Source organism: Papaver somniferum, chromosome 10 (genome assembly GCF_003573695.1).
Source record: "Papaver somniferum cultivar HN1 chromosome 10, ASM357369v1, whole genome shotgun sequence".
Taxonomy (NCBI): Eukaryota; Viridiplantae; Streptophyta; class Magnoliopsida; order Ranunculales; family Papaveraceae; genus Papaver; species Papaver somniferum.
Window position 1 is genome coordinate 21175013 of NC_039367.1, and position 9017 is coordinate 21184029.

Consider the following 9017-nt stretch of genomic DNA (forward strand, 5'->3'; position numbering starts at 1 on the left):
AATATATTTAAGAGGTGTAAGTGTCCCCACATACTCCCTCCATCACAAATTAGTTGAGCTATTTGGTTTTGAATTTTGTCCCACAAATAATTGAGCTATCTCACTAATCAAGGGGATATTTATAAAACTAGCCTTTTGATTGATTATTGTTACTATAACAAATATGTATAATTTGATAGCCATGTTTATATTCGTTACATAGGTATTTTAAAATGCTTTTCAACGGTATAAAATTTACGAAAAACCGTGGTAAGAGATAAATCATTTCTAAGTTTTACTAGTTATCATCCATAAGGGTATAATTATAAAAAATACTTAAACATACACCCCTTTTCTCCTTGCCTTAGTAATTGTGCAAACTACAAATAGCTCAACTAATTTGGGACGGAGGGAGTAATAAAAAATATTAGTAAAATAATGAAAACAAAAGTTGAATCCGTGCAAAACTGTAACTCCTGCACACGGTATATTAAGCGATCGTCTTTTGATTAGGTCGTCCAACCAATACTTGACCGCTCGGGAAATACTCGATCGCTCGGTCATGGCCTGGCTAAGTGGAAAATTTGCCACTTAGCCAGGTCGGTTTTCCATTTTTCCATGCCCATAGTGGGTGCAAAAATGGCAAACTTACTCCTTTGCCATACCCATAGAAACCGGTCTTATCTTAAGAATTGTGCAAACTTGAACTAGGTCAATTAATAGTGATACTGAGGGAATATTATTCAAAATCGATTCTCTCTGGTTCCTGTGAAAGCTTGTGGATATAGATTTTGTTCTAAAAATCCAGATATTTTTTGTGTTTTCATTCGACAAAGTTTTATTTTCAGGTTTTGTTGGCTCATCAACAAAAATTTATCTGGTCTTCAAACAATATTAGCGGCGATAGCTAATGAGTGATCGGCATTTGAAAAAGCGGGGTATAACAACCACACCCAATAATTCGTTTGACAATCTGTATGGTCTAACTCCAATATAATTCCGAGTGAATCAACTAGACAGTCAAACTCAATCAAGGAAAGATATCAAAGAGTTATATCTCTTTCTCAAATCAATCAACAAATCAACATGAAGGAATTTGTGAACTGATTGATATGGGAAAATTTACATGTCAGTTACAGTTTGGTATCAGACCCCATGTTCCGATTTACTGGGGATGTGTATGGTGTTCTTTTTTGAATAAGTCGTTTGATTTTGTTATTTGGTTTTGGGGAATGGGGAAACCTAACCAGATACTGTGATATACATATTATTCTTTGTGTTAGTAATGCACATTACTAACCAATTGTGAATCTGACACACATTCTGTTTTGAAGATATCGTCGTGGTGTGAAAAATATGTAGCCTCGGACTTCGTCCATGGGATTCTCAAGCTACGTAAATAAGGAAGAAAAAATTCTAAGCGGGAGAACTGCACGCTTTGAGAACATTTTGGAACAAGTGATAAGTTCGATGATGACTATCGCGAATGATGTTTGTAAACGATCTTAGAGATCTTTAAGATTGTGTTTTTTCCCCCTTCAGTGTTGTTTGTAATAGTGCTTAAGAACTAGTGATGGTCTAAAATTATTTTTCATAATAAAATTGTAGTAGTATGCACTGTTTAAAATGTCACACTGTGTTACTTAAGAGAATTAATCACTATTAAAGGGCCTGACCTGTGAGCTCTCCAACCAGGGATGGTACAGCCTACATGATTACCAAATTCCGCAGGAAATTACTAATCCAGTGGTGCTATGTTTCTCTCCACATCAATGAGTGTGTGCACATATTTCATCATCAAACACGTGTATATAGGAACATACGTGGAGAGCATGCGGACAAAGTCATCAAAGCATGATGACATGTGGCCACAGCCAAGATGCCCATCCCTCCGACGTTGGATCTTTGCCCGAACAAATCTAAGGGCAGAAGTTAAAGGATGTTCCGGTAACACGCTGTACTGCGGAGAACCAAATAACTCCCAAAGAGTTAGTTTATCTCATCCCCAAAATAATCCAAGATCAACGATGGAGAGAAGATGTACTGATATGGACGCGACAGAGGAAGAAAACACTTGCCTGACACGAGCAGGCGCCTCAACTACCCGCATTAAACACTCTGAGCAGCATACGTGTCGATCAACCCGTGGAACGAACGAGGATGACTCTGCGTGATGAAGTTACGAACGAAGACCCCTGCGTGATGGACACAAAACACAAGAAGATAAGGTTCCAACGGCCTTAAGAGATGGGTCCCACACTCTAACCCTATAAATACCCCCTCTCCACCAAGAGTAAAGGGATCGAAAAAACTGGGGAAGAAGGAGAGAGAGAAAAGATTGTAAGTGTAAGTTAGTCCTTTACAATAGATAGACCTATGTAAACTACAAAGTCACTCGACTATCTTTGTAATCATCAAGTACATAGTGAAACAACAACCCCGCGGATGTAGGCCTTAGTGCTGAACCACGTAAATCCCGGTCTCATTTACACTTCAGCACTTTATTTTTGTCTAACGCTTCATGAGTTTTACTTTTATGCTTCGTTTTCTTTATCTCCCCTTGCGTAAACGCCACTCGCAGTATTCTTAGATGAGGCTATGATAAACCCGAAGGTTTTGAGCCAAGGAATCAATGCCATTGTATTATCAGCACGAGTTGGTACCTAGAGTTTGAATATTGTTTGTGAACATATAGATGCCTACGTGATTTACTTGTTCACAATGAGCAAGGTTTATTTGGATTTGGTAATTCCCTCCCTTCATGCCTATTTTAGGAGGATATGTGACTCTTGTCCTGTGCAATGTGTTTACATCCAGTGTGTGCTTGCAGTAACAACAAACCACTAACTCTTGCTAGAACAGAAGGTTAACCATGGCATCAAAAATATACATCATAATAACGACATTCGTTTATATGCAACACAAGTAACAAACACCTTGGACACACGACCATACAAACTTGAAATATAGACAGACAAACAGTAACACACCGCTGCGCATCACACTGCAGGCATAATATAGACATAAATGAAAAGACGGACTAAAAGCTCATAATTTCCTTTTATAAAGGGTAATAGAGACTCGAACGAATAATCCAATGCTCTGCATATGGATTTCTGGTAGGCCTGCACACGGTTCGGTTCGGTGCGGTTATAGCTAAAACTGTTCACCTAACTGTGTTCGGTGCGGTTATCACAATTAAAACTGCAGCCGAACTGTTTAGTATTCGGTTCGGTTTTTAACCGCACCAATACTATTCGGTTACGGTTCGGTTTGATTCGGTTTTCACCTATATCATGCACCTGTACATAAACAAGTTGACCAAAGTCTTATGTCTAAAGATTAACCGAAAAGTCTGATGAAACCAAAGTTAAAAAACAAGTAGCATAAAGAGTTTCCAGTAAAAGAAAAAGAGTCATCCATTTGATCTTCATTTCTCAAGTAGCAGACCAGTAAAAGATTGCAGTCCATCCATCTCTCAATCCAATCATCCCCTTAATCTTCATCCTTTCCCAAAATGTCTGCAACAAGAATGCAAAGAAGAAATATTCAAATATATTCAATGAAGTCTAATGATAAAAGGTATAAAAACTAACAGATAAAAGGAGATAACATTCATTCAAATTTCAAGTCAAAAGAGAAGAGATTCTATTACCATCTTCAATGTTGGAATTGTCATCTGGTACATAGTCACACAGAAAATCTAGAGAGATAGGTTTCTGCAACCAGCTTTGCATACAGAGAAGTGCTTCAACTGTCCTGGCAGATAGCGAGCTTCTCCATGGGGTAAGAATGCGTTTTCCGATACTGAATGCAGATTCTGATGCAACAGAAGACACTGGTATTGCCAAAATATCCTTCGCCATAAGTGATAGCACCTTGTACTTGGTACTATTAGCCTGCCACCATGCCAGAATATCAAACTCCCTGGTAGACGCTTCACAACCATCAAGCAAATACCTTTCAAGTTCTGACTTTGGATGAGTACTATGAACATTCATTCTTCGCCTTTTGTTCCTTGATTCAAGCATATCCTCAATGTTCTCTTCTTGCACAGAAACAACCATGTCATCAACACCAGCAGCAGCTGTTGACCCAGTACCTAAGACATCAGAACAATCAATAGTAAGTAATGGTGATAACAATCTTTATGATAAAAAGCAGATAAGAAATATTAAGTAATGAACTAATGATGATCAATAGTAAGTAATGATTTCACCTTCCTCTGCATTGGAATTTGAATACATGCTGGTGTACTCATCATAAAGTCTTCCCATATCTTGTTTCAGAGCCTTCAAAACAGTTGTAACCCTGAAATCATCTTGCTCATACAAACATTCCAGATCAAATTTCAAACCAGATTCTTTGTTTACTTTCCTTGAAGTATTTCTTCAACTTCTCTTTCTCATCTTTGTACATAATTAAAAGATCTTTGTAAATGGTCATCCTGCTTGGCACCTTGAATCTAGGTTCAAGATGTTCACTATATCTTCTAAACCCTTCTCCTTCTACAATTCTAAATGGCAGTTCATCTATGAAGACAAACTCAGTCAATCTTGTTCTACACATATCCTTGTCATAACTTACAACAACCAGCTGTGATGACTGTCCATGCCTTGGTGGTGGAAACACCAAACTCTTTTGTCCCTTGAGATTCTTATTGGGATTCTCTGGACATGTGCCTAAATGTGTCTTCATGCTGGAAGTTCCATTTCCTCTACTATGTGCTTGTAATTTCTTCTGACAATGCTTACACTGTGCTTTTTCTTCGCCGATCCTTATAAAGTCATTCCAAACTTTTGATCTAGTTTTCCCCTTCTTCTTCGGTACAACTTCAGGTACAGGTCCTGTGTAGCCTGTTGTGTAGCTTGTGTTTCTTGAGTAGCATCAACTTGAGGTGTTATATATAGTATCACATCAGTAGAACCAGCTGCAGTGGATGGAAAGGGAGATGCATTTGCCATCTTGCAGCTTGATAATGAAGCTTAACTTGATCCAATCATTGCCCTGCCAAAGGTAAACAAGTTAGTTCTTACTTCTTAATACAAGAACACATATTTCTTAAAACAATCAAGTTAGTTCTGATTCTGAACTTGATAATGAAACTGCATTTCATGTGAGTGACATTGCCTGCCATCTAACTCAATTTTAATTAAAAGCAAACAACAAAAGCTGGAAATAACTAGCACATACAAAGTTATTAATACAACAAAATTTGAAAAAATAATTTGGATATGATTTTCATCACATCAAACATGATAAATCTCCACCAAAATCCAAACTATTCATTCAATTTCAGGCACATGCCATTAATATCTCAATTACACAAGCAAAATCCAAACTGCTCTTTCAATTTCAGAGTAAACCTGACTAATTCAACACCCATTAAAACCCTTTTTCACACAGTCACAGATCATAAATCACTTCATTAATCAACAAACCTTTTCCAAAACATTTTACATCAACAAACCCTAAGTTCAAAACCAGAACAAGTCAAAATGAAGATTGAACTAGTTAGTAGTTACCTGTAATCAGACTCATTCCTTCCCTTAACTCAAACTCAATGATAATAGCTTTCAGACTCCTTCCTTGAGTTCCTCCCCTTAACTCAACCAAAACCTAAAATAAAAAACCCATGACTGTAATCAGAAAAATAAGATTTGACAAAAGAAATTGATTGATAAACACAAAACAACAAGAAAACGATTTCGATAAAAGAAACCCTAAGTCCTAACAGAAGAATAATTAAAAAAAAACCCTAGAAATTGAAAAACAAACAAATCAATCGAAACGAGAATGAGAAATAGAACATGAGATCTATTTACTTACTAGATAGAGACATAGAGGTGGTGGTGCTCTTGATGGAGGTGGTTTAAAAGATCAAGGTCTGCTGTCTACTGGTGGTGGAGGCGACTGAGGTGAAGGCTGAAGAGAAAATGAAGAGTGAGAGGAAGAGAAACGAAGAAGAGAAAATGCCGAAGAGATTAGAGTTTCAAAATATATATGGTGGAGGCTTTAATCTAGACGACTAGGATTAATCAGGATAAAAACTAATCGACGGTCCCTATTAATCGGTTGTTCAGTGCGGTTAGTGTGCGGTTATGGGTGGGACCGTTCACCGAACCATAGATCTAATGGTTATTAAAATGAAAACCGTGACCGACCGTTGGATCATCGGTTCGGTACGGTTTCGATGCGGTTAGTGCGGTTTCGGTGCGGTTTGCGGTCTCGGTGCGGTTAGTGTGCAGCCCTAATTTCTGGTACCCAAAGATTTTATTATAAAGAAACTAGTAGTGTACATTTTTCCTTTTTCTTATTGGGTGGTGGTAGATTTCTTTGGAAAATGCAATGTTTTTTGTTTTTTTTGATACGCGAAAGCCGGACCCAGGCCCCTACCCGAATTCAGCCAGTTGGACTGGCCCCACTGGCAGACCCAACACCGCTCAACCCACTATACAACTAATCTACTACAAATTTTTATGGCGGTGGGGATTGAACCCCTGACTTCCTCCTTACCGTAGTTGATGGGATACCACTGATCTATGCTCATGGCCCCAAGTGCAATGTTTAATAACCGTTCATTTTCTTTTCAACATCTCACTTTTCCAAACCAATGCACATTCAGTTCATTTTCTTTTCAACATCTCACTTTTCCAAACCAATGCACATTCAATGCGAAGGTGGGGAATCTGGCTTATTTCACTTTAGGTCAACACGGGTAGAGGTGTAAATTTTGCCCGGCAGCTCAAGGCCGAGTACCGCCCGTCCTGTCCCATGACAACTCATGGGTGCCCGTGGCCCATTACGAGCTGGCCCGACCTAGCCCGACCTAATCCATTTAAATAAGAGGGCGGGCACAGGCCACAAGTCAAATTTTATTTCCCTGCCCAACACCTTCCCTATTAGCTCATCAATGTTACCCGTCCTATTAACCCGTCAATGGTATCCATTTACTTAGCCTAAATAACTGTTTTCATTTTCCTCATAATTCTCATATGTGTTTCTTAACTTTTACTCCATAGGAATCTAAATTGTTAACCATATAGAGAAAATATTGAGCAAAATCTAAAACAGTTTCTTTATCTAATGATTCAATTCAAGAAAAATTATAGGAGGTTTGGTTTATCTTGTTCTCATCTCAATCTCGTATTTAATTATTAGTTTTAAGTAATACTTACGTGTTATTACATTACTTTCTTTTTAGTTTTAATAATACATATATATTTTTGTAATATTAATTTTAAGTAAGGCTCTCCCGACCTTATCCGTGCGAGCCCAAATTACATAACAGGTTTGGGCAGGCCATGGATACTAACTGTAGATAAAAAATAATCCTGTCATCGCGGTTTTTTTAATTTCATGGGCAAGAGATTTTCCTGCCCGCCCTATACCGTCCCATTTAATAATTAGGCCGGAAATCCCAACCCGGCCGAATTTATACCTCTAAACACGGGGTTGATTTAAAAGACTCCTGTTAATAGAAGGGAAAAAATGGATCTCTTTTTATTTATTAGAAAAAAAAGGACTCAAAAGAGCCCAAATTTATTAAACTACCTTAATAATGTTGAGGTTTGCAGAAATACAGGGAGGTGGGGAATTTGCATCCCACTCTCTATTTACATTGTTATGTTATGCATTGCCAATTGGCATAAAGAATGAGCTATAAAATTAACAGGTCTAGGAACATGCTCAAATCTCACTTCATCACTAACTTGTGCTAAAACATGTATTCAATACATTTGAATAAACCAACCAATCAAATTACCAAAGTAATGCTTACCTGGTCAAACATGTATTCAATACATTTGGCATAACTCATCATGATAGATTTTAACAGCTACAAGTTACAAAAAGAAAAGAAAAAATTGTAACTGGCATACCTAATCATCACAATACACAATTTGATTTCAAAAGAAATAACCTAATTTTGAGATGTTCATGATTTATTTGGGCGAACTAGTGAACAGTGATTTTTTTTTTTTTTTGGTACGCGATAGCCGGACCTAGGTCCCTACCCGAACCTAGCCAGTTGAACTGGCCCTATTGTCGGACACAACATCACTCAACCCACTATACAACTAATCCACTACAAACTATTATGACGGCGGCGATTGGACCCCTGACTTCCTCCTTACTAGAGTGACGGGACACCCTATTTGATTTTGAGAAACACTATTCATAGAAAACCTACAACATATTCCAACAGTAGAAATCAGAAAGATGGGTCCTTCTGGTTTTAACTCCTTTCTTTATTACACCACAAATAGAGAGGTGGAAATTATAAATACAGTACCTAAATGACTATTTCAAAGGAAAAACTAGAATTCCATTTCCAATTTTTGCAGACATTCAAAATATAGCCAGATTCATAGATATAAAGGTGGGATCAGATTTACAGATTTTTTCTTAAGCTTTGGTTTCTAATTTTACAGGCAAATTCCCTGGTTAATAGCTTCTTCTTCTGTTTTTTATTTCACCGTGTGTTTTGGGAGAGAAACCAGTAGTTAAAAAAAAAAAAGATCAGAGGTATAGAGATTAAGGAAATGGAGATTATGATGGATGGAAACAAAAAAAAGGATAAAAAAGAAGTGAAGAGAGAGGAAATTTCTGAGATAATAGGAAAAGAGAGAGTATCACGTGATCCCTTACGTGTTTCTTTTTTCTCTGATCATATTAGACAGTTAGGATTGCCACCTCTGACCGAGTGCTAAACAGAGGAGTCCGAATGCGTGCACACTCCTTTAAGAGTGTGCACATAACAAACCAATCAAAATCATTCTTTATAACCAACAATTAAAGTCAGTTTTTTTCTCTCTTTTAATTAATTACGCTTCATAAACGGAAACAATATCTAAATTGATCCTAAAATCTAGGGCTTCTAAAAATGGGAATTCGTTGGTGGAAACTGTTAAATAGTACCACATCGTATGCCCACTCAACGCTATCCGTGTCCATCAATGTGCCCGTGGTTTCCGTACCACTTAGTGTTCCCGCCAGTGTGCGTTCGTGGTTTCCGTATCCACTCAAGTATTCTCGCC